This window comes from Carassius auratus, chromosome 5, assembly GCF_003368295.1.
Source record: "Carassius auratus strain Wakin chromosome 5, ASM336829v1, whole genome shotgun sequence".
In the NCBI taxonomy this organism is placed as follows: domain Eukaryota; kingdom Metazoa; phylum Chordata; class Actinopteri; order Cypriniformes; family Cyprinidae; genus Carassius; species Carassius auratus.
The window spans coordinates 7,614,357-7,639,346 of record NC_039247.1 but is presented as its reverse complement, the minus strand read 5'-3'; the positions used below and the strand labels follow the sequence as shown (position 1 = coordinate 7,639,346).

Sequence of the window (24,990 nt, the reverse complement as noted above, 5' to 3'; positions counted from 1 at the left end):
AGATTGAAATAAAATGAGAAATGCAACGCAGATAATTCTGGGAAAGTCAGTTTACGTTTTTCCCTGTAAATTTTACAGGAAATTACCATTAACCATTTAACAGGTTTGTACTGTAGCATTTTCACCGTTTTTTACAGTCATTTTTACAGTGTGCAGTCAAAAAGACTTTGAATGAAATAGTCACACCAAATGAATTAGATGCCACGCGTCGTCATGGAATATGCACCTATGTTTATGTCTCCCATCTCACACAGTGTTTTCTTACACCCCCCGTGTCTTCCTTGTTGCATTCATCTTAACTGGTTTTTCCTGCTGAAGACCGAGCAGGTTTATGAGAGGAGTGGCCGACCGCGCGCAACACCTCGAGACCGCAGCTTCCGCGTGCTGCTGAGTCTGACAGGAATCACCCCGTCCAGGGCTGTCTCATGAATATTAATTACGTACCGTGACGTTCGCCACTGATTGGATGAAAGTTCTGAAATAAACGAATCAGACTCTGCCAAAGTCTTCTGAATATTAATTAGCCACGGACACCCCCGTCAGGTTTCTATGGAACTTTAAATTAATATTCATGAGATCAGCAGTCGTCATAGTAGGATTCCTACATATACGACCCGCCCGCCTTTCTTTAAAGTTTGAGCTGCACGCCTACAAACCAAAGGGACACAGACGTGTATTTGAGCTTGGCATCTATAGGTACAATCTTATGGAATAGATTTACTACTATACAGGTAAATGCACATTATTTGAAACTGTTTATTTGTGTCGCTATTTAATATGCTAATAACAACACAACATCCATTCAGTGTCTAGTGTAAATTAAGAGTATACTTATTTCGGTTGTAAGATTTATTATGTTAATCATTATGTATAGCCTACTTAATAGTACCCCCGGACAAAATTGCCAAAATAGTGTGTTTTTCCCCCACAGCTGGAAATTATACAGGGTTCAAAGACAGACGGTTCATTGTAAGAGGCACTTATTTATAAGTTACTTATTACCAACCAACAGGTGCAGATTACTGTGCTCCTGTTTTATAAGCTTTTCTTTTTTTCTCTCACTCTCTCGTTTATATACGTAAAACCCTCATTAATAGTCGATAACATTATAAAGCTAATGCTTAACTTTAATAGCTCATTTACATTAATATATGGATATATTTGAAAATATATGAATAATTTTGATGCCATTTATATATGTTTGCTTTTTTTTCTAATTAATTATATGATGTCGTTGTTTTTTAATAAAGTTTCTAAATAAAAAGTTATTGTGACATTTAGCTGTTCAAATTCAGAGAAGCAGGAATGGAGGTAAATAAATGCACCTGACTGATGAACAAAAGCAGGTTATATTGCCCCTCTCCAGACACGCACTGGTCATGTTACAAGCTCAGCATATAAATTTGTGCATAATAATTTGCATATGTTCCTGGTGAGTGTAAGCTCTACAGATCTCCTTATTTGACCATCCAAGGTCACAACGATTGGATCTCAAAAAGCGGAGACAGAAATTATGCATATTAATAATCTAGTTTGTTTAAAACTATGGATATTTTTTGTTGAGATGTAATTAACAGCTACAATTGGCAATATCTTGCCTAGAAATGCTACTTCGGTGGCAACTCCAATAAATATTGATAAGGGATTCATCTGTCAGCCATTCTCATCGTGATATATTTTGAGTGTAACACATTTTGTCCATCTATATCTCATTTGGCAATACTGGCTTTCTGTCGGACCGGTTTGTTGAACGAAGACAGATTTACGTCAAGCCAAAATATGAGAAGTGAGCATTTTTTTCTCGTGTGGATAAGGTTTCAGTGACTTTGAGGTTTCAGGATTTTCTGTTTGTGGCCGATGGAAATCAGAAAGTACACTAAGATAACTCAACTTTGCTTAACTTTGTATGCAGGATGAGGAAGGGGTTTCTTCCAAAACACTCCAGGCTCTAACTTGTTTTGCACTGTGAGTTTTGATCATTTTGATGATAAGAGAACATTGGTGACGGTTTCGAAATGTCAACATTCAGATTTTTTTTTTCAGTTCATTTCAGGCTAGTGCATGACTTGCAGCAAATGAGTAATTTCTCCATGTGATGGTGTTTGTGTGCATGCAGACTGCTGATATCAGAGTCACACATCAGGTGAAAGTGATGCTGGTCAATTATTGTGGGTCATGCAGGGTGTGTTTGAACAGCCTGCAGAGAAATGTCATTTCTTGTTTGAGTAACTCTAGTTGGATGGAAAAACGTAAAAATCTAGCCCAACCAGAGTAACATGGCCTCCGAGAGCTCAACCAACTGGATTGGCTTTTTGTTTCTTTCCCAGAGAGCAGTTTTTTTGTGTTTACGGCTGTTTTGAAGTGTTCATTGATTCATTCATTCTGTCTCTACCAGAAAGATCTAATATAAAGATTTCCATGAACATACATAGCATGTTCTTTGGGACATGCATCAAGTAAAAATACACAACCTGCTTCATTAGGAAGTTTTTCAACAATCTGTCACTGGTGAAATAAACAAAAATGCTGCATGATGCCTAAAATTGTCCACCTAAATGACTATTTATTTACTTAGTGATCTAAATCCGAACAGCTGACTAAGAAAATTCAAACAAATCTTTTCAGGATGCACACTGATCAAACCATCCAAAAACCTTTGACTACTTCATGGATATTACATTACACTTTCGTTATCTCACTTATCGTTGCTCAGAGTTTTCCTCATAGCTCTGGGCTTGTTGTCTTGCTGGCCACTGAAGTGATCAGCACAATCTGTGGCCTTTTTTTAGGTTACTTTAGGAGGAAGGAATATATCAGGAAAACAATCTTCAATGCAATGCCATTTAATTTGAAGGGTGCCAAACAAAGGAACTAACAACTCTATCTAATCATTAACAAGAGTGCTTATAATAATGTCCCAGAGATGTATGTAAATACCACTGAGATCCCAAGCGGTGTTTCTCTTTTGTTTTCCCATTCAGGTGCAGTGTGTAGCCATGGCTGCATGGGTGGAAGCGTCCACAGGGGAAATGGGCCAATCGCTCATTAACCCAGACGAACCTTCAGTTGCAGACTCTGTGCTTCCTGAAGACACGGGCAAGTCAGAATTGGTCCTAAAATCCCACTTCATTCCCAAACCATTTGTCCTGCAAAGGAATGCCACTGTCCGCTCGATCCAGGCTCCAAAAACCAACATTAGCAAAGAGCTCAATCGAGCCGCCTCTTCTGAAATGCCTTTTAATATTAAAAAACCTGATACTGGTGTTCCAAAACCATCAGAATCCCTAAAATCAGGCTCAAATGACACAGTAAATGGCACTAACCAAAGTGCAGCCCCTATACCCGTCCCACTCATCCCAAAACCTGACTTAATGGCTAAAGCTAAACCGGAATCGACGAAGACTCCTGGTTCTGATAACCAAACCAGTCCAAACTCAAAACCTGATGTGACCGCTGAAGATGTGAAGGATGTTCAGCCCAGGAGCAGGGCAAAATCCTTGGGTTCTCAGGATCAAAAGATCCTGAGCCAGAAGGTCGGAGGAGAAGCAGCCAAGACTGATGCAGATGTTAAAATGTCTTCAAAATGCTGGCCGCCTCGAAATCGTCTAGCCATGGAGCTGACCTCCAAGTTCGAGTCACCATCTCAACCAGAGAAAGAGGTGAGGAGAGATGCTGAAACCAGCGAGACGGAGAAAGACTTGCCGCCGCATTCTCCTTCTGAGTCCAGCTCTTCAAAGCCTCTGATGGAGAAAGAAGAGACGGGAGATGAGGAGGTCAGTGGAGGCAGCATTAAGGGACGGATCAGCCTTCTCTTCGATCGATCTACAGCAGCTCAGCACAGGGACACCTTCAACAAAAGAGACAATCCACAAGCAGAAATATCTGTTGACATTAAACAGAGAATCCAGAATCTGAGCTTGGACGCACCAAGGACGCGCTTGCCATCCACTGGTGCTCCCAAAAGGTTAGCAGAGCCTATCTTTTCATTCTGACCTTCAATACTTGTGTTTCTTATGCAGAAAACATACTCTGTGTACATAAACAGATACCAGGACTCAACTGACAGATCTTGAACTGTTGATTTTACATTAATTAATCTTGCTGATCAGTTTTTATGTATTGCATAGAGATGGATATGTGTGTTCCTGATCCAAACACCCACTCAGTTGTATTTGAAAACATTTCAGCTATGTCAGTTATGACTCTTAACCATTTGACATGTAGCCAACAATTACACAGAAGATCAAATCAAGTTTAAACACAGCCGCTGATCCAGAAGGAGCAGTTGTTATGTTTATGTATGAAACAGCTTCACAAACATCTCGACAGGTGACTTTTTTAATAAGTGATTCATGCTTGTTCATTCAAGAATGAAGCAAGCGAGTGAGTCAATGAGACATTCATTCAGCCGATTTGCTAAAAAAATAAAAACCTGAATCATTTAAGAACAAATTTTTCAGTTTTATATGCTTTTAAAATAGTGATGTTTTTAAAATGTTCTTTCCTTTCATTTATTTAGTAGCCTAACATAAAAAAATATATTTCGAATTATGTTTCGCAATTAACTTAAACATTTTATTTTTGTACATTTTGCTAAATTGTCACCAAGACTGATTTTGTTGAAATTTCAAAGATGAAAATCAGAGACGTTTATGCAATCATTTATCAGAAAAAGTGTTTATGAATAAAAAAATGAAAATAAAACATTTAATATTAAATATTAAATATTAAATTTTTTTTGTGTGTGTGGCGGGGCCAACGGAAATATATGCAGGAATGTTAAGTATTCTGGCCTTATGTTTTCCTTATTTTCAAAGCTGTAACATATTTCCAAACTTATGTTTGCAGTCCACCATCCGAGAAGACACAGAGCACCTCAGATGAGGTGAAATCTTCTGAAAAACCGGCAGCGACAGACATGATGCCTGGTGACAAATCAACAAGTACGACAGAAATCAAGAAACTCTGCTGCTAGTGTGGAGAATGAAGAAGAAGAGGAAGACCATGTTGCCATTCCGGTTTACCAAAGGTTTGAGATGAGCCTAGATGCTGAGAAAAAGAGAAGGGAAGAAGAAGAAAAACTGAGAAAAGATGAGCAGTTTGAGAAAGAAAGACAACAGCAGGAAAGGGAAAGACTATTGGAAAAGGAGAGGAAGGCAAGAGAAATAGAGAGGCAGAAAGAAGAGAAACAAGAGAGAAAACAGGAAGAGGAAAAGCAAAGACAGATGGAGGAAAGGAGAAAGCAAGAAGAAGAACGAATCAAAGAAGAAATAAAAGAGGAGGAGAGGAGGAGACAAGCCAAAGAAGATAGGGAGAGACAGATTGAAGAGGAGAAGAGAAGGATTCAAGAAGAAAAAGAGAGACTGAGAGAAGAGGAAAGACTGGAGAAACTAAAGAAAGAGAAAGAAATGGAAGAAAGAAAACGAATGGAAGAAGAGAGACTAAAAGAAGAGGAAAGACTGAGAAAGGAACAAGAACAAGAGAGACTACAGAAGGAAAAAGAGATGGAAGAAGAGAGGAGAAGAATTCTGGAAATAGAGAGACAGAAAGAGGAAGAAAGATTGAGAAAAGAGCAAGAATTAGAGAGAATAAGGATAGAAAAAGAGATGGAAGAAGAGCAGAGAAGAATTCAGGAGATGGAGAGACAGAAAGAGGAGGAAAGACTGAGACAAGAACGAGAAGAAGAGAGACTACAGAAGGAAAAAGAGATGGAAGAAGAGAGGAGAAGAATTCAGGAGATGGAGAGACAGAAAGAGGAGGAAAGACTGAGACAAGAACGAGAAGAAGAGAGACTACAGAAAGAAAAAGAGATGGAAGAAGAGAAGAGAAGAATTCAGGAGATGGAGAGACAGAAAGAGGAGGAAAGACTAAGACAAGAACGAGAAAGAGAGAGACTACAGAAGGAAAAAGAGATGGAAGAAGAGAAGAAAAGAATTCAAGAGATGGAGAGACAGAAAGATGAGGAAAGACTGAGACAAGAACGAGAAGAAGAGAGACTACAGAAAGAAAAAGAGATGGAAGAAGAGAAGAGAAGAATTCAAGAGATGGAGAGACAGAAAGAGGAGGAAAGACTGAGACAAGAACGAGAAGAAGAGAGACTACAGAAAGAAAAAGAGATGGAAGAAGAGAAGAGAAGAATTCAAGAGATGGAGAGACAGAAAGAGGAGGAAAGACTGAGACAAGAACGAGAAAAAGAGAGACTACAGAAAGAAAAAGAGATGGAAGAAGAGAGGAGAAGAATTCAAGAGATGGAGAGATTGAAAGAGGAGGAAAGACTGAGACAAGAACGAGAAGGAGAGAGAATACAGAAAGAAAAAGAGATGGAAGAAGAGAGGAGAAGAATTGAAGAGATGGAGAGACAAAAAGAGGAGGAAAGACTGAGACAAGAACGAGAAAAAGAGAGACTACAGAAAGAAAAAGAGTTGGAAGAAGAGAGGAGAAGAATTCAAGAGATGGAGAGACAGAAAGAGGAGGAAAGACTGAGACAAGAACGAGAAAAAGAGAGACTACAGAAAGAAAAAGAGATGGAAGAAGAGAGGAGAAGAATTCAGGAGATGGAGAGACAGAAAGAGGAGGAAAGACTGAGACAAGAACGAGAAAAAGAGAGACTACAGAAAGAAAAAGAGATGGAAGAGGAGAGGAGAAGAATTCAGGAGATGGAGAGACAGAAAGAGGAAGAAAGATTGAGAAAAAAGCAAGAATTAGAGAGAATGAGGATAGAAAAAGAGATGGAAGAAGAGCAGAAAAGAATTCAAGAGATGGAGAAACAGAAAGAGGAGGAAAGACTGAGACAAGAACGAGAAGAAGAGAGACTACAGAAAGAAAAAGAGATGGAAGAAGAGAGGAGAAGAATTCAAGAGATGGAGAGACTGAAAGAGGAGGAAAGACTGAGACAAGAACGAGAAAAAGAGAGACTACAGAAAGAAAAAGAGATGGAAGAGGAGAGGAGAAGAATTCAAGAGATGGAGAGACTGAAAGAGGAGGAAAGACTGAGACAAGAACGAGAAAAAGAGAGACTACAGAAAGAAAAAGAGATGGAAGAGGAGAGGAGAAGAATTCAAGAGATGGAGAGACTGAAAGAGGAGGAAAGACTGAGACAAGAACGAGAAAAAGAGAGACTACAGAAAGAGAGAGAAATTGAAGAAAGAAAACAAATGGAAGAGGAGAGACAGAGAGAAGAAGAAAGACTGAGACAAGAAAGAGAAAGAGAGAGACTAAAGATAGAAAAAGCGAAGGAAGAGGAGAGACAAAGAATTCAGGAGATGGAGAGACAGGAAGAGGAGGACAGATTGAGAAAAGAAAGAGAAAATGAGATTGAGATGGAAACATGTAAAGTAGCAGAGAGAATACAAGAGGAAGTTCCTACGAGTCATGATTTAATATCGTTCGATGCGGAGGGACCAGCGGTGTCACAGACTCTCGTCTCCACCGTCCAAGCTCCTGACGTCTCACCTCTGCTCACTGAAGTGATCTATGATGACTTTTCAGTGAAACCCCGAAGATGGGGAACCAGGGCGAGACGTGCCTCCACACCGTCTCCATCCAGAGAACCTCCTGCTGCTCCTGACCACAGTTTACAGCCAGAATCAAAATCCAGTGATCCTGGATCCCAAGAACCATCCGGAGATCGGGTATATGTGCATGATGATCTGATCGGATTTGAACCTGAAGCCTCCAGTCCACAAAACTCGACAGAAAGCAGAAAGCAGATATATTTATTTGAGGAGTCCAAACCAGAGGACCCGCTGGAGCCAGAACCTCAACCTGATGAGGTGAGACCAATGGCAGTTATTTAAATACTGCAAAATTATTTTTTTTATAATATTGTGATATGTTTTATTTTAATATAAAAACAATAAGCCACAAGAGACTTTAAATTAAAGTGATTTTACATCATGTTTAGGGGTGTTTTTATGAGGTAAAACAGAGTGTAAAACTCTCTTAACTTTCTTAATCTTAATATAAAAATATAAAATAAAAAAAGATGTTAAAATAACAGAAAATATTGGATTTTGAAATGTTTAACTCGTATGCTTTTATTTTGAAAGCACAATATAGCAAATTGTCAGCGGTCCACCCCATCAATAATAGCTAGCAGCAGCAGCACGCGAACTCTCACCGTCTTCAAGTTCAAACAACACGAGCAAGCGCTGTCCTAAGATAGTTGTTCTCTCTCCCTCGCGCATGTTAATCAAAATCAATTGACATGACTGTAAAAGGTCGGAAGACCGAAGTTTCATGTGGGACATTTGGATATTTTTTATTCTCCTGAATTACCGCGGGGTGTGACAATTGTGCAAAAAACGTTGCATTATCTTCTCTGAAAAGCGTTCCGCAGCTGACATAAATTATACTTTCAATAAACGAAAAAAACTATCCAGTGATGAAATGTTTTCTGTTGACACAAATCTTGTGCGATGTCCTAAACTGTCGAGATAGTCACACAACGCGTGCCATAGTCCTTTAATGACACATTTTCGCAAACTAATGACACATTTAAACCAATTCACTTTAATGAATGGTTAAAACAACTGATCTGTCCAACAATGAACTCACAATAATCGGTGAATAAATCTGTATCACTTTACAATAATGTTCCATTTATTAAACTGTAGTTAACTACTTTAGTTAACATTTACTACTAATAAATTGCACTTCTGCAGCATTGAAAGTGTTAATTTCAATATTTAAATACTATATATATTATTGAAATCAAAAGTTGTATTTGTTAGCATTGTTAATAAACTGTGAAGTAACATGAACAAACAATGAACAACTGTATTTTTATTAACTAAGATTAATACAACATATTAATAGCATTCATTAACGGATCTGTCAGGTTTCCGATGTCTGCACCCCCAACCCCCCCAATTGTAAAACTGATTCGTACAATAGACAGTAAAAGAAATGGACACAGCGACCCCATTGTAACTCAATTGAGACAAGTGAAGCCCATTTTTAGCGTTTTTTAGCACTTCCGTTTCTGACGCGCAGACTCAAACTAAGTTTGATGATGTCAGCAACCTGTCTGCCAGATGTAAATCTTCTAGTAGCTGTGCGTGCAAACTGCCATCGTTAATCTTGCAGAGACGGAGAGCTTGAGCGGGGAGTTCTTTGGCGTGAGTGAGCAGGAGTAAGTATTCTGATTAATTATTTTGTATAGTATTTTAAAATGTAACGCTAGTATGCCATATTAAGTTAATTGCCTGCGAGCTTCTCCTCCTTTATGTGCGGCAATTTCTCTACTGTGCGACAGAGAGTCGAGTGGTTATGATGCAATCATTAGCCTATTTTTACAAAAACTGTTTCTACGGGGACATAATGTAACATAGAAGGTACTGGAGCCCTTTATATATTGTCCTGTATCTTTAGAAATAAATAATGGACAAATTGAGTCTTTAAACGCCTCAGATGTAAAGCTGTATTCGTTGTCAAAGTGACGCCAAAATGAATGGGAGGTCAATGGGATGCTAACGCAAGTGAAGTTCTGCTACAAGATGGCGGCACACGGCCGACTTCAACTTCCGGTCGACTTCCTTGCCGCCTGATTCGTACGCACCTGTGTGGGATGTTCAGACACGCTCGAGGCTGTGTAGCCAATCACAACTCACTGTGCAAGCTGACCAATCTCAGCCCAGTGTGTATTTCTGAGGGAAGAGCCTCATAAAAAATAATCGAGGCATTTGACAAAGAAGGGACAGATCGGTGTGAAATACAGGTAAATTATGTGAAACATAATGTTTTATTATTTTTTTTAACGAAGCATGAACACATGTTAGACTGCACCCCATAAACACAATCAAGTCAAGAAACAAACCAGTCAAGCACTCCTTTAACTGAATAATTTTGTCTATAACTTAAATTTGAAAGGCAGCGTAGCAACTTGGCACATTATTTACAATGTGCAATCACAGGTGTACATTTATCTGCATTTCGAGCAAGGCTCGTGCAATTAGAATTTAAAGTCAGAAAATAAGTCATTATTTATAAAGTAAATATTTAAATTTTAACTAAATGGGCCCCACTTATCTCAGCTGGCGGTAAACAATATTTGAAAACAGAATTTTGGCCCTTTTGGCTTTCAGTAGATGAATGCACAGCAGCCTGTAGGGGGTTACTTGCTGGTTAGCAGTACTAGCTGCTGTCATTCTTACTTAATCTAAAAACAAATGCATGTAATTTGCTCAACGGATGTTTTTATGTTTGTTGGAAGTTCAGAGGGAAGCAAAACAGCATCTGGATTTGCCAAACTTCACAATCATTGAATCTTAGTAAGAGAACCGCAAGAACTATAAATGTCCAGAGCTGCGTTTCTCAAAAGCATCGTCAGAAATGTTGATCGTAGAGACCATTGGTTGCAATAGATGTTACGGTGTTCTTTGGCTTGCGATGCTTTTGTGAAATGCAGTCCCGACTTGTATAAGCACAACTCGCATGCAGCAAGACTTGCTTAAAGTAAAAAAAAAAATCATTGTAATATTACCTATAGAATTACATGATGTTTTTAGTGACTGCAAGCACAGTCTGCTCTGAGCTCATAGGTGAAGGTACGAGAAACCTTGTTTAACTGATGCTACTCTTGTTTCCATTGATTCTGTCATGTTGGAATTTCCCATTGGTGTCTTATGACGGTGTAGAGTGATGTCATCGCAATAGACACTGCTTTGTTTTGCGTGTGTGTACTGTATATTGATGAGTTTATTCTTACTTGACACTTATCCTTGAGTCAGGCCTATTATATTTTCAGACAGCACCTGTAGACTGCATTTGAGAAACAGATCATACAAACATCGGCATTGATTAAATCTACGCAATTATATTTAATGAACAATTAATCCAAATTAAATTATTGATATATTATTAATAGGATGCCTACATGACATGGGCAAACAACCTCTTCAGTTGTTTTACATGATTCTTGACATTATTTGGATTATTTGCTAAAAAGAAATCTAGTTGTTTTACAGCCATTTGTTGCTATTTTATTGTACCCAGCTATATATATTTTTTTTAATTAAAAAAATTAAATCTCTCTCTCTGTCTCTCTCTATCTATACAGTATATATATACTCAATATAATTATAAAAGTTGAAAATAGGTCGAAATATTTCCATTTATAATTTAAGTACTTTTGTCTGTCTATTGAAAGCTGTTATCTGAACACAGTTCATTCAGTAACAATTTAGTGTCAGTGTCTTCCTCTATTGGTATAATACAATTAATTGCAGTGAAAATTGCCGTCAATGAGGAGTAATTTTTGTGACGATTGTTAGCTATTTTGTACACAGCAACATGCTCAATTCAGATGCAGTTGACTTGTTTGTAGCTGCTGTTTTTATTTGCAGTGTCAAATGCAAAATAGTTCCTGCTTCTTCTTTATCTGAGTGACAGAAATGTGATTCAATTGTGTACTTGCCTATAGTGCAACTAAAACCACCACATATTTTAATGTGATAATGATCATACTGTAATTATGATCCTTAATTCGCAATATTCTGAGCACCAATGTAATCACAGAAACATAATCACAATCTTAATGGCACATACAGAGAACGCTTTCAGCTAAGGGTTCATTGGATTTGATCAGACCCTAAGCATGCGCTTCAGTTGAGTTTAGTGAGCAACACTTATTATGGTTCAGAGGCTGAATTTGCATTTGATTCATGTGAAAGTTTTGGGGACAGTCAGGGAATTTTCTCTGTGCCGATCTTCATGTAAATGATTTGCAAAGCCCTGAAGGTTTGGATGTTTACTTTCGTAAGCAAAGCAAATAAAGTTCGGAACTCCAAAATGTTTGAAACAAAAATAAAACATTTGCAATGACGTAGAATGATCTGAATGATATCTTTGTTTGGTTTTCATATCTTCGTGTGAACTTCTGGTTGAATCTGTTGGGCCACAGATTCATGTGTTCATTCAGTTGTTCACATCAGGAAAAGGAAAGAGAATACCTGTACATGTGTGGGATTTCTCTGCTGGTTTAATAAAACATTTAGCATCTGCCTTTAGAGGTATTTAATGAAATTAAGTTCATAAAGATACTATGTGTTTACATTTTCTTAAGAAAATGAGTGGTGCAAAGGTTAGCATCATACTTTTTTTATATATAATAACACTTATAAAATAAATAAACATATATAAAAGTAAAAAAACTTTCCAAATATTAAATGTTTTTTCCAAATAGAGTAAATTTTTTGTATTAGTCCATTATTATTATTATTATTATTATTATTATTATTCATTAAGAAATATGAATGTTTTACAGTCATTTTGTTGCTATTTTGTTTTACCCAGCAACAAAAAAGGTAAAAAAAATAATAAAGCATCTTTAAAAGGCTGAAATACAGTAAAATTAGTAATATTTGTGAAATATTATAAAAAAAACTTTATTTAATTTATTTTAAAAAAATATTTTAAAATATAGTTAAAATAAAAAATATATATAATAAAATGTAAATGGGATTTAAATGTGATGAAAAAGCCAAATACTTAAGTTTTCAGTGCCACATGATCCTTCAGAAATCATTATTTATTTGAAATAGAAATTATTTGTAAAGTGGTTGATTTTCAGCATGTTGTATGCAGTTGATAGGGTTCTGGAATACTCTAGATATTAATTCGATTTTATTAGCCTTTTTTTATTGTCTGCTATTGAAAATTGTTCTTTCATATGCTTAGTAAAGTGATATTATAACATAAGAGAATGTTTTCATGGTTCCTGATTGCTGTGAAATGCATTATGATTACAGTATTTGACAGTATTTCTACTTCTTAAGCGCTTGTGAATTTTTATTTATTGAATGTAGTTCTAAAGAAGCCATTTGAGCTGTTCAGAAAAGGTTATGAAATATGGTTCACGTGTAGTTATAATTCACTTGAGGAAACATCTGTGATTTCACTTCTCTTGAACAGTGTTCAACTCAGTGAGTAATGATATATTGTAGTCCTCTATGCGAAGCTGAATGTGAGCATGCATTTACTCATCTCACTCGCACAAAAACAGAAATCTATTTATTGATTTATTTAAAACAGAAATATTTTGTAACATCTATCGCAGTATGTGTTGTGAAAGCAATTCCAAACAAATATTCCTATTAATTACCAAGCATCTTTATTGTATACTTAGAATGGCTACTACAGAGTCAGTTTCTTATCGTATGTGATTGTTTCGTGTGGAATAAATGTCCTCCAGTTAAAGCAGTACTTACTGTAATCATAACAGCAGGTGTCAAGGAGAGTTTATTGCAGACAAACACGCTATGGCTCATATTAGACAAACACAGCCTGTTAGTCATGACACATAGTCAAACTAATGCACAGTGAAGTATAAAGCGTCTGATTCAGCAGTAGTTTGCATAAGGGTTTTGTGGTTTAGAGTTTCTCTTCCAAAGTTCACAGATACAGAAAGGCTCCCACATAAAACTCTTTCCTGATTTCTCTCTCAGTCCGTCTGTATTTCACTATTTCAAATGCAGTGACACATAAATGGCCTTGATCTTCTTTCATCCCTCCTCCCCCTCTCTCTCTCTCTCTCTCTCTCTCTGTTTCTCTGCGCTGGGAAGTTGTCACTCTTTCGAGGGCTGTGTCTGTTTCCGGTACCTGTCCGTACCTGCAGCGTTTCAAGCGTAAGCGGTGGGCTTGCCGGAGTGCTGCTATGTTTTTCCAGTGAGATCTGGGGAAATTGCACAAGAGAGAAGCTTACAAGACTTTAATATCTGCATGTCAGAAGGTTGTATTCCCAGATTTGTGTTTCAACCTCATCTAAACAAGAAGAGAAGATCAGCTGCAGAATGGATTGACTTTAAATGTGTTTTGCGGAGGAAGGTTTTAGAAGAGAACCGGGAAGTGCTTTCTGTGATGGACATTGGCTTAACGTCTGGTCCAGTTTGGAGCACAAATCAAGATGCCTACAGAGATGCCAATGCATGTTGGCTATAACAGCCTCTAGACCTCATATCTGGGATTTGTCCCGAAAAACAAGCTGTTTCCTGCCACATACCACAGACTTTGTCAACATACTCTATCAGTTGTGAAATAAGATGCAGTTCTTGGGTAACAAACTGTCCGAGGCGCAGACGCAGGTGTCGGGATGGGTGGGCAACATGCGTCGCTCCTTACAGGAGGCGGTGGAGTTGATGTCGGGAGTAATCGAGGAAGAGAAAGATGAAGAACGAGTGGGAAGGTTTGAGAGGGCCATCTCACCGCTGAGAAGTTTTGCAACTCGTGGTCGACTGTCTCTTCGAAATCTCTCTCAAAGTCGGCAGCGTTTTTCCCTGCGCAAACGCACGACTGCGTCGAACTCAAATAATGTAAGACTATGCTGAATGTTTTCTGCCCTCTCTTCTATTTCGGCTTGCTCTGTCACCCAATCTTTACGGCACTGCACCTTCTTTAAAAGATCATGATTGCATCGCATGCTCTCGAAATATGCATCAAGTATTGCTTTGAGAAAAATTTGGTGTTGAGACTATTATTATTTTCTGAAAAAGAAAAAGAAAATCTCCCGAATGGCCAAAAAGCCCTAATAGCACCTAAATTGATGATGCGTTTAACCTAAAATGAGTTAAAAAAAAATTAAATAACACTATGAAAACTTTCCATGCCATACAGTTTTTTTCACTAAATAACAATAAGGATTTTTCAATTTCTATATATATATATATATATATATATATATATATATATATATATATAAAATGCAGTCAGATGTCAAACATTAATGACAACAATTAATATTGAAAATGTGTTCAAATATCCCATTTAGTGTCAAAGAACTTTACAAAATAAGCAAGATATGCATTTTTTGGATGTAATAAATCACCCACAGATGCAGCAGAAAACATCTGGGTCGTGTTTGCATTTTTTTCTGTCATTAGTCATAATTACAACTTTATAATTATATAGGCATAAACCAAAGACTTCAGAATAATTCATACACCTGAAAATAGACTGAGAGCTGAAGAAATTGTCATAATCTGGCTCAGAAAAATACAGGAATAATGTCTTTTGTGGTGTTTTTCTGGTGATAAAGGGATAATATGAGACTTCTTCACATTATAAATAGTTATCAGAAGCAAAAATGCTATAAAATGTATTTGCAAGCGTGACATGCTCGAGCAAAACAGGACCTATATTTATAATCAGCACCCCAAAATTAGTAAGAAACAAGTATTGGATTTCATCCAGCAAATATGATGCTGGTTGGTGTTTTTATTATTATTCAGTAGAATCTGATTACAGTTCCTGCGTATGCATGAGTCAGTGTGTTCAGATGCTGTCTTCTGGAATAATCTCCAGCTGTCTAGGCTTGTTTTTATTCACTTGTAAATTTGCTCATCCTCTCATTTTGGATCTTCTTTTCCCTACATGCATCTCTGTCAGTCATGACAGGTCTTGATCCACCCAAAACTCACAGAATTCAGTCAGACCAATTTGGTGAACATGCACCCATCCCACAAGACATCCACTTGTGTCTATACAGACGTTTTAGAACAAAAGTTTGGAGTCGTCAAATGTTTTTGCAAGAATTTCCTAATGCTAACCAAGGCTGCATTTATTTAATAAAAAAATACAGTAAATAAAGATATATTGTGAAAAATTATAACCATTTAAAATAACAGTTTTCTATTTTAATATACTTTACAATATAATTTGAATATATTTTAAAATGTAATTTATTTCTGTGATCAAAGCTGTAAACATTACTCCAGTCTTCAGAGTCACATGATCCTTCAGAAATGATTTGCTCCTCAAGAAACATGTTTTGCTATCAGCATTTCTTTTTGCTATCAGCAGAGTCTTTTATGAACAGAAAATTCAAAAGGACAGAATTTCTTTGAAATCTTCTGTAATGGTTTTAAATGTCTAAATGTCAATTATAATTTAACCAAAAAAAAAAAAAACATCTTACTGACTGCAAACCTTTGAATGGTAAAATGAGTCTGTTTAAAGTTTAACAGCTTGTTTTAGTTCAGTAGTTGCTGCATGACTCATGGACTATTACTAAAATATCACAGGATGACTCTAATGCTGCTCATAGAACAGCAGAGCAGTCCTAAATTTCCCTAGTGAGTAACTACACAAATTAAAGCTGCACATCAGCCATGTTTACATGCAAATTCTGATTAAAGGGAAAGGTCACCCAAAAATGAAAAAAATAAATAAAAATAATTTAATGCATTTATTACTCACCATCATTTGGTTCTAAACCCATAAAACCTTCATTCATCTTCGGAAACATAAATGAAGTTAATTTTGATGAAACCCGAGAGCTTTCTGACCCTGCATTGACAGCAGGGAACTGAAAATTTCAAGGCCTACACTGTAAAAAATTTCTTGTTGTTTTTACAAAAACTTTTTGGCAGCTGTGGTTGCCAGAATAATTTTGTAAAAATACAGAAAACTGTAAACACATTTACGTCAAAAACTGTTAATTTTACAATATAAAGCTGTAATTTACAAACAAGAAAATGTGAATATAAACCAGTAAATTCAACAACACACAAAATTAAATCTGTTTTGTACCTTGAAAATACTGACAACCACCATAATAATAAAGATGGTACTGTATAAGAGAAAGCCACATGAAGTATCAAAGCTCATCACAAGTAGCTTCACCACAAGCAGAAGTATATATTAACATATAGAAGGTGCACATTTATGGAAACACAAAACACCATCATGGTAACACACGTGATACTTAAATAATGCAAAAAACTTTCATTAAGCAACAGAAGATGTAACATAAAGCTCAAATGTACATAACTGATAACAAGAACTATTTAAAAACATGATTATTTAAACTTTCAAACGTGGAGTGTCACGCAGGGAATTCTGGGAATATCAGTTTACAGTTTTAGACTGTAAATTATACATTGATTTGTTCTTTTTTTACTTCTAAAAGCTGTATAATTAACAGAATTTTACTGTAAATTTACATTAAATGCTTTGTTAGATCTTTTACAGTTTTTCCCTGTATATAGTACGGGAACTTACTGTTAACCTATTATCAGTTTTTTTCCGTAGCGTTTTTACAAAATTTTACAGTTAAAATTACACTTATTTTTTACAGTGTAGAAAAGTAGTGAGGACATCATTAAAACAGGGGTCAGCCGTAATTTAATGAAGTTATGAGAATACTTTTTGTTTACAAAGAAAACAAACAAAAAAAATGTATTCAACAATTCTTCTCTTCCCTGTCACCGTCGTTCACGAGAGTACCACGACACATGAGGGTTATTTCCTCTTATTTGAGATAAAGTGGGTTAATATAATTTATGTTTTAATCACAATTAATTGCATAAAAAAAAGTTATATATAATATATGTGTGTGCACTGTGTATATTTATTATTTAAAAAAATATTTACATGTATACTGTATATATTTATATTCATATATAATTTATATTATATACAAATATAAATATTTGATTATATACATACTTAATTATATACATACATGTGTGTGTATTTATATACAGTACATGATAAATATACACAGCACACACACATATATTATATAAACAAAAACTTTTATTTTGGATTAATCGTTTGACAGCACTAGATTCCCCCCAACCCCTGTTATTAATTATTTTGATCTAGTCTTTGTCATTATAATTTGACACTTCAAAAGCATCTCACAGTTTTCCCTGGTTTCCTTTACTTCAACACTGAAAACATCACATACAGCATCTTTAAGAGTCTCCAGCTCTGTGTCAGTATAGAAGAGAAATGAATGATGGGTGTGATGCAGAAGAGGAGCTCTTTATTGTGAGTAGCGTGTACAGATCAGAGATCAGAGAGTCCAGCCGTCATTGCTGTATGTTTGTGGGATTGTCTCGTGATGGACTCTGATGTGCTGCTCACAGAGAGCTTGTTTACCAGGAAGTGTTTTGTTTCCTAGAAACAATTCTTGTACGCCGAGATGTTTTATACACAGCAGAGTGACGTGAAATTCAAAGTATTTGATCTGTGTACAAAGAAGTGTCTGGATGATAGAGTGTGTGTGTGTGTTTGTGTTTGTGTTTGTGTGTTTATAAAGGATAGTTTCGTCCTCTTGTGATCATTAAAACACGTATGCCTGGATTGTTTGTGCTTTTCCGTTTGCTTTTCGGTTTTGGCATGTGTGTGTAATTTTAACTCATCACTTAGCACCAAAATGACAGGATAACTTTTTGTCATGCCTGCTAACAGGATGTGATTTTTTGCATTGCATTTGTGCATTATGCAGTTCTTGTAAGAATTAATTTTGGGACCAGTTCTCACTATTAACTAGTTGCTTATTAGCATGCATATTACTATATTTATTAGTACCTATAAAGCACGTATGAATTCCTTATTCTGCATGACCATATTTTAGATCAAAGGCAAAATTATAGTTAATATTTAGCTAATAGTTAGACATGGTTCCCAAACTAACATGTGACTGCAAGTCTGTTATATGCAACAATATATTATGAATGTATGTATAAATATTGTAGCTATTTGGCAAAATATTATCCTAAAAACACGACCTATTATTTTGGTCGTCTTAATGGCTTGACTCCAGGAATGTGTCATGACATGAGGTTCATGGATTACGAAATGATGACAGCAGATTAAAACTTTTTTTTTTTTTTTTCAGATGAAACCTTTGATCTAACTTCTTCTTCTTTGGAATTTCTTGATTTGGTTGACTACAGTTGTGTGATTTAAATTATGTATTATGTTTCAATTTCAGTTCACCATTTTACTCATTAAGTGATGGTTGTTTGTTCGTTTTCTGCCAGCTATACATAGAAAAAAAATTAATAATAAAATCTGTAACTTTAAGAAGTCTGTCCTCATACTAGTCCAAGATCTTTGCATACTCCTTCGTGAAAATGAGTACTTTTTTTTATTAGATTATTAGAAAGTTATTATCATTAACTAAAAACTAAGACAAAAAAAAATGGTTATGCAATTAAGCTTCAATGTAAATATTAGATGAAAACAAACAATACAATTATAAACTGAAATGTGCATGTTTAAAGTCGCAATATTAAGCAATACATTTTCCAACTGAAAATAAATCATTTATTTTAGCTGAACAATATTATTTTAGTATAACTATTAAACATCTGTTTTAGTTATTTAAAGTAGTTCATTATACTAAATCAAAATGAGAAATGTCTAATTCAGAATATTAATGAAAGCTCTAATCGTATATAAAAAATAATGTGGTTTGAGGTGAGCAGCTTTGGTTTTCCTATGGTTTTCATGGTTTTGATGTGTCAACAAGCTGGTGTTTTCAGCAGGACTTTACTGTATTCTGAGTACTGAAGTGTGTTTGTATGCTCTCATTAAACCCTGCAGGGTCAGCTGAAGGACGATGAGCCCGAGGAGGATGCAGCTCCAGAACAGGACACAGAGAATCTAATCGAGGAAACCCATGAACACAATGAAAACAGCGACACTGTTGATAAGTAAGAAATATCTACAGCGTTATACATCTTCATTTTCATTGCCACAATAGACTTTTGAACACCTGAGAATAGCATTAGATCTGTGTTGTTGAGCTACATGTACTAACTAAAACTAACAAATACTGACTTTTATAGTCACAAATCAATATAGTTTTTCCAGTAACAAGATATTATTTCCAGGTGATAAAATGACTATATTGCTGTGTTTTCATGTTCTGTGTACATAGTCTTGCAGCCGAATGTGTTTGAAGGAAATAATAATATTCTTAAGTGACTTGAAATACCCTTTACTAAAAGTTTAGCTAGTTTTGCGTAGATGATTCATTACACTGAGCTTAAAAAAAGATAAGTGATTAATCATTTATTATTTATTCATATCTTCTTGGTAGCAAAGTTATTATTTTGTTAAATGCTGCTTTTTATGTACATGCTTATATTTAAATTATATAAATTAGTTATATTAGTGTAAATGTATATGTTCAACTTTGATATCATCCTACATGTGTCACACACACACACACACACACACACACACACACACACACACACACACACACACACACAAACACACATATATATATATATATATCTATATATATATATATATATATATATATATATATATATATATATATATATATATATATATATAAAGCCCTGAAATAAAATACATTTTATATGTTAACATTTATTTAATTTTTATTTAATTTAAAATACATGTTTTTATAGGTTTAGATAACTCTGGTTTAAAGTTTCTTTCCCAACACTGCATTATAAGCATCTTTATAGTCAGCAGACATCAGTTTTGCTCAGACTGTCCTCTAGTGGTCATGAAAAGCATCAAACATCAGTTCTCTCACTGTACAGTAGAGTTACATGTGGGTTGATTTCATGTTTTTATCTGTTCAGTGTCGCCAGAATCAATCAAGTCCTACAGAGACTGAATCAAAAAACTACATCTGCTGATTCAGACACAGAAGACGTCCCAATTCAGGAGGAGCCCGAACCGCTACCGGTTCTTGAGGTACATTTCAGTTAAGATGTTATCAGATTTTATTATATATATATTAATGTTTATATATATGTTTTTGTATTTAAATTTGTATATATATTATGTTTATATTGATTTTTTTTCATGCACTCTTTTTTCATATACACTACCATTCAGATGTTTTACTGTATATCCATTATAAGTTAGGATTTTTCTTTATGTGTTACAGTAATATAATGTAATGCACCAGGATCATTAGAATTTTCTGGTTAACAGATAAAAATTCCATTAGAATTCATATTCATTTATATAGAATTCATATATTGTATTATACTCAAGTCTTCTAAAATAATAAAAAATAATCTTTATAATAGAATTATTTAAATTTAAATGTATATATAATATAAAAATAATATAATTATGAGATAAATAATTGTGTACATGTGTTGATGTGTGTATTTATGCTGGATTAGACTGCGGCTCCTCTCCCGGACTCCAGTGTTTACCGCTCAAAGGTTGCTCTGGGGAAGAAACGGAGCATAAAGCGCTCCAGACCGTCTCGTTCTATACAACAGAAAGCCACCCTGCTCTCTCTGACAGAGGGGACGCAACCCGACTGGAGGTTCTGTGACTCCACAGGTAACATCACACATAAAAACTATTCATTTAGATGATGTCCCATGCAGAGCAGTTGATATATTTAACGCTGAATCATAGTTACATTTTTATTCTTTAGAATCTGTATGCTTCACCTGCAGAAATTCCACAAACTTTATGTCAATGATTGATTAGACAGAAAACAATCTATTACAGACGCAAAAGATCCGTGTTCCAATGGAGCGGACTCGGAATCAGAAGAGGAACCGTCCCAGGACGTCACGTCCTCTCCAGCCCCGAGTCAACCCAAGAGAGTCCCTATGTTTCCTGGGATGGACCCTTCTGCCCTCATGGTATGTCGAGGCCTAATGGTTAGAGAGTCGGACTTGTAACCCAAAAGTCAAGTGTGTGTGTGTGTGTGTGTGTTTGTGTGTGTGTATGTGCTCTTGTTTTGTGTCATATCAGGACACAACTCTGTATAATGACATGGGTATGACAAGGAGAGGATGACTTATGAGGACATAACCCATGTCCCCATTTTTCAAAACACTTATAAATTATACAGAATGAGTTTTTTTGAGAAAGTAAAATTGCTCAAAGTTTCCTGTGAGGGTTAGGGTTAGGTGTAGGGCTATAGAATATACAGTTTATACAGTATAAAAACCATTACACCTGTGGGATGTCCCCACTTATCACAAAAACAAACATGTGTGTGTGCGTGTGTGTGTGTGTGCTCTTGGATGGGTTAAATCCAAATTCAGATATGGGACTAAACTACAGTCCCTCTGTAGCCACAGATCAACTCTTCATGTCTGGTTTTCCTCTCGCAGGCGCAGCTAAAGCGGAGAGGTGAGGTTGCAGAAACAGAAAGTCCAGCAGAAGCACAGTCGTCTCCGTCTGTCCCCGCACGCTCTCCCCGCACACACACCAGCTCCCTCGGCCCCAGAGTGCTGCCCCCTGTTGACAACACTGGGTACGTGTGACCAGACATTTTCAGTAAAACATTATTTATTATTGCTTATCGGATGTGATGCAATCACAATTTAATTGTCAGGTCAATGCATTTTATAACTCTTAAGCTAATTTAACCCTATAGAGCCTACTGTATTATATTTGATACATTTCTAAGGCTTCAAATGATCAAAACCTGCTTGTTCACAATTTACTACATGCTTTCTGTCGTCTGATTGGTAGTTGATACTTTTTAGCAAGTAAACGCCTTTTATTATAATTGTAAAAACATCCAGCATCAGCTCATGGTTCACGTGTATTTTTGCTGTGAAATCTTTACTGATTTTTATGAAGTAAATGTAAGAATAACTTTCATATTGCTGGTAATGTTTTGGACTGATGCAGCTTATGTTTACTTGATCATCCATAGATCATTTTTTTGAAAAATCATGTTAAATCTGGCTTTTGCATTATATTGCATCATATTGCATTATATGTTTAGAAACTACAGTACAAAGTTTTGATCATAAAACTAAACATTTAAATATCATCATGCATTTTATGTCATTAGTCTGTTATACTGTTATCATATTTCATACTATCATTATTTTATTACTTTTGGCCATATAAATATCAATAACTGCACCAAATTGCGTAGTTTTGCTCTATTTGGGCCTTTGAATAAAATTGGGGGTGTTTTTTTTTCTACATTATATTAAATGAGCTGTAAAATCCTGATGTACCAATTATATAATTAAACACAATCAGACCTTTTTTCCCACTTTTTTCATATTTGTCTAAAGGTAAAAAACTGTTCCATTTCCACAAAAAAAAAAAAAAAATTAAATAAATAAAAGTTATTTCTGATTATTATTTCATTTGACAAGCTTTAAAGGGTTAATTTCATTGTGCTGCTTCAGTTTTTTATTTTCTTTGATACACATCATATTTTACGGTTCCACATATTATGAATATATATTTGTCTGAATACACCATTCAGATCATTCTTATTGCATTCATCATTATGTCAAATGTACTCATGGTGATTAATGTAAATCCAGGTCGGGCTCTTCACCCTCCTGGCTGCTTGAGCTCAAATCCAAGAAGCGAATGAATCAACCTGAAAGTGAAGCATGAAGCTCGTGAAGCTCAGGTCAGTGTATCTGCAGGATCCAGTTCTCTGATTACCGAAATAATCAAGCTTCCTGAAACTTTGCTGAAAGTCCAGCAATATTTGCATGTTGTTACCTTCATCTCCAGTGGAGGGGACAAATCCACACATATATATATATACATCACTTAATTTAGTTCTTCTTACAGTCTCAAGAGTACATTAAACCCTGCTGTCTTGCCTCACAGGTCTGATGCAGTTTAAGAGGAAGTCGTCTGCAGAGGAAGTCTGCGTGATGCCACAAACATGTCAAAAGAACTGCCTTATATGAATGAGAAGTGCGATGATCTTTCATTCTCATGCTGAATGAGTATCAGACTATTTTGAGTACAAGTCCTGGACTAAACAGTTTGTTAATCTTTGCAAAGATGACGTCCTGTTATAACACATTTTTACATTTTACATGAAAGTCTGTCATAATTTGCCAGCATTATTAGTGGCGAAAGAATGTGTGTTTAAAAAGCAAGTGCCCTTCATTTGAATTGTGTTTACATTTATTAATCCAGCAGATGTTTTTATCCAAAGAGAGGATGGTCAAACAAGCATTCAAGTTCCTCCAGTTCGATCAGGGGCCAAATGCACATATCTTCTGTTCATCTCTGATCGTGGAGAAGCAGAAATCAGTATAGCTTCAATGCACTTTAAATGAGTCAGATCAGACCACTGGAAAAGTGCCTCAGGGCTCTTAGGCATTAAATTGCATTTGAGTTATTTTTCTGATTTTAAATATTGTGTTTCTAAAAGCCTTAAGATGTTCATTATGGCATTGCTATATGAAACTCATTTTTTCTCTCTCTTAGTTGTTTTCATTGTTTACAACATGCCAGTCCTTTAAGACCCATTCATAATTTGATGGTATTTTGGTCTCATTCGGTTTTATTTTATTCTCTATGTTTCTTATTTAATCAAAGCTAGTGAGCAGAAAAGCATCAGCTGATGTGCTTGGATCGGGCTGATGGTCATTTATGAGGTTTTGTTTTGTTGCCCGTGTCTTTTCAGCCCTGCCGAGAACACTTTTACAAACACAAATCAGAGTTATGATAATGTCTAATAAGTTGTGACTGTGCTCCTTTGAAATGTTTTTCGGTCATGTGTATTTTTAGACTTCAGCTGTGTAAATTGCTGCTTGAGGAAAATGTTTACCTGTTTAATGTTGGGAAATATTAACTGTGTTTTATAAAATATGCAATTATCTTGATTAAATATTTTTCTAAATGGGAAGCAAGTTTGTCTTTGTATAAACTGCTTGTGTATGTGCTTCAAGACTGAGATATTAGTAGAGCTCAATGATAGAGGTTAGTCCTTATAAGAGGTTAAATTGTACAGTAGATTCATTGATTGTTACATTCAACTACATTTTAAACCTAAATTAAGACTTTTTTTAAAATATTGATAATTCATTTCCTTTTTTTAATGCTATTTAAGTTCAATTTGATACATTTAATATGTTATACCAAAATTAAGCATTTAAGCATTTTATTTATTAAATAAATACACTTTTTTTTTTGTTGCTGATTTTAAATGTGATTTCAGTGTATTTTTTTAATTGTCTAATTATTGATTCCTTTTTTAAGGTGCATCCCTTGTTTTGTTTTTTAAGTGCAATTTAAATTAAATTTAAAAATATATAAATATTAACTCATTGATACATTTAACTACATTTTATACCAAAATTAAGCCATTTTCAATTTATTTAATGATTTAAAATGTTGAAATCATTAAATTGAAAGTTTGTTTGTTTTTTAAATTAAATAGTAATTGATTTGCTTTTTTTAAAAGGGGGATTATAAATGCAGTATGTTGAATTTAAATATGTTGGATTTAATATAGTGTGCGTA

At 35.4% G+C, this 24,990-nt stretch overlaps 1 pseudogene; it reads left to right on the top strand.

Annotated features, from left to right (window-relative positions):
* The first annotated feature begins 643 nt into the window (after positions 1-643).
* Positions 644-24,373, top strand: LOC113073194 (trichohyalin-like; annotated as a pseudogene).
* The last annotated feature ends 617 nt before the right edge of the window (positions 24,374-24,990 follow it).